This window comes from Ctenocephalides felis, unplaced genomic scaffold, assembly GCF_003426905.1.
Source record: "Ctenocephalides felis isolate EL2017-DRISC unplaced genomic scaffold, ASM342690v1 CF-g0.4_SCAFFOLD_03571, whole genome shotgun sequence".
In the NCBI taxonomy this organism is placed as follows: domain Eukaryota; kingdom Metazoa; phylum Arthropoda; class Insecta; order Siphonaptera; family Pulicidae; genus Ctenocephalides; species Ctenocephalides felis.
Window position 1 is genome coordinate 70475412 of NW_020539725.1, and position 2213 is coordinate 70477624.

Below are 2213 nucleotides of genomic sequence, written 5' to 3' on the forward strand. Positions count from 1 at the left end.
AAATACCGCTCAATATCATTCTTATCTATTTTAATCAAATCTTAATGCATTTATTATCATTTACATACAAATCATAGTGCACTTGTTATATACAAAACAAATATATCAGTATCACAAAAAAACCAAACTGCCAATTTTTAAAAAAGTCTAATTTTTATTAAACGCATCAAACATTCAGAGTATACAATTATTTTTGATATTTAGTAGTAAATTAAATTTAATGTTATCGAGTTTTCGTAAAAGATGGCGAAAGGTCCAACATTCGGAATTCGTTTTATACAAAAGTTGCATGCAACATGCTGTCCAAATTTAGCCGTCAACAAGGAAGTTGCGTACAGGACAAGTATATTGTTATTGACATACTTGAGTTACCACAGCGTTCATGTTACACATAAAAGACCAATATCGGTTGTGAAAAATGTGCTGCCAGGAATTGTTCAGAAGTTACACCTGATGGCAGTTTATCAGCAGGCCAAATGGCAAGTGATCCACATTGGTGCGAATGGGCTCCTTTTGATTCCCCAATATTAAAGCACTTTTTGGAATACTTGATTCATCATTTCTATTGTGTACGCTTTTTGCAATGTTTTTTCTGTTTCGTTGCCCGAAAGAGTCCGGTTAAGGTATTTTCTTACCATAGGAATGATTCTAACGGGAATATTCTGCTACTTATTTGGGTTTGCTTCGAACCATCAATGCATCAACTATGGTACTTCATTGTCGTCCAGTTTTTGCAGGGATAGCTCAATCTACCCGGTTTTCCCAGCGTGGTGACTCTTGTGGCCGATGGTGCGGAAAAGCTAAACGAGGACTTATTTTCGGAAATATGGAATTCACATACGCCTATAGGAAATATTTTAGGCACTCTGATAGCTGCTCATTACACATCGAAGGAGATTGGTCTTTGTCATTTTTAATTCCCCGGCGCCATCACTTGCCTCGTAGCTATTTTGATTTTCATATTCTTGGTGGATCACCCAGAAAACGTTGATATAGAAATAGATGCTGGTACTGAAGAGCATGCAGAAGCCGAAGGACATAAAGCAATTAGTTTCTTAGGAGCCCTTCGTATTTCTGGAGTCGTCGAATACGCACTGACCTTGTTCTTCTCCAAACTGGTCAGCTATACATTTTTATACTGGTTGCCGAATTATATCCACAACTCGACCACTTTGGGCGCGAAGAAAAGCGCGGATTTGTCAACCTTATTCGATGTAGGCGGAATAGCAGGTGCTATTTTGGCTGGATTGATTTCTGATCTATCTGGAAGATCTGCTTTAACTTGTGCTGGCATGTTGATTATAGCAGTTCCTACGATGCTTGTTTACCAAAAATGGGGTTCGATTAATATAGCGATGAACATTGGAATGCTGCTATTGGCCGGAGCTTTGGTGAACGGACCATATGCCCTTATCACCACATCAGTTAGTGCTGAATTGGGAGCTAAAACCAAGGGTGATTCTAGTGCATTAGCAACAATAACTGCGATAATTGATGGAACAGGATCTTTTGGAGCGGCTGTAGGGCCACTTTTGGCAGGAGTCGTCAGCCAAGGAGGATGGGAAAGAGTTTTCTATATGTTGGTGACAGCTGATGTTTTGGCACTCTTGATGCTCACTCGCTTGGTGATAAAGGATTGCCGCAAGAAAAAAGAATAATTGATCTTACAATTGTTTAAAAAATATTTATTATAATATATTTATTCTTTTTTTAATTTATTGTTTTTTTGGTTTGCATTAAAATACTTTATTTCAGTGAATTGAAACAAAATACGGGTTTTACCAATAGGGACACAATCGACCTCAGAACAAGTAAAGTTTGAATTTTTTTATTAATGCTATTTTAAAGTAGGGGGCAAATGATGTGTAACCGGCCATCGCCTAAAATCGGTCGACTTCAAGATTGCGAGATGAACTGCCATATTTTCAAATTTAAAACGATTTTTTTTGTTTTTGGTTATTTTGGTTCTGAGCACTGTTTTTTAATTTATGACACCTGAATTCAAGTTGGAAGTATACGTAATTTCTAAGTTAGATTCAAAAGTATTTTTAAAAACAGTTTTTAAATAATTTTTGGGCCATAATTGATCACCAAATTCTTTACACTGACAAGGTGTAAAGAATAAAAAATAATAGAAAAAAAAAACAAAACAGGCAAATTTACAGGAAGAATATTTAATTGACAATTATGACATAAAATAGACTAATGGTATG

At 36.0% G+C, this 2213-nt stretch overlaps 1 pseudogene; it reads left to right on the plus strand.

Moving 5' to 3' along the window:
• Positions 1–243: 243 nt before the first annotated feature.
• LOC113386680 lies at positions 244–1658 on the plus strand (annotated as a pseudogene).
• The last annotated feature ends 555 nt before the right edge of the window (positions 1659–2213 follow it).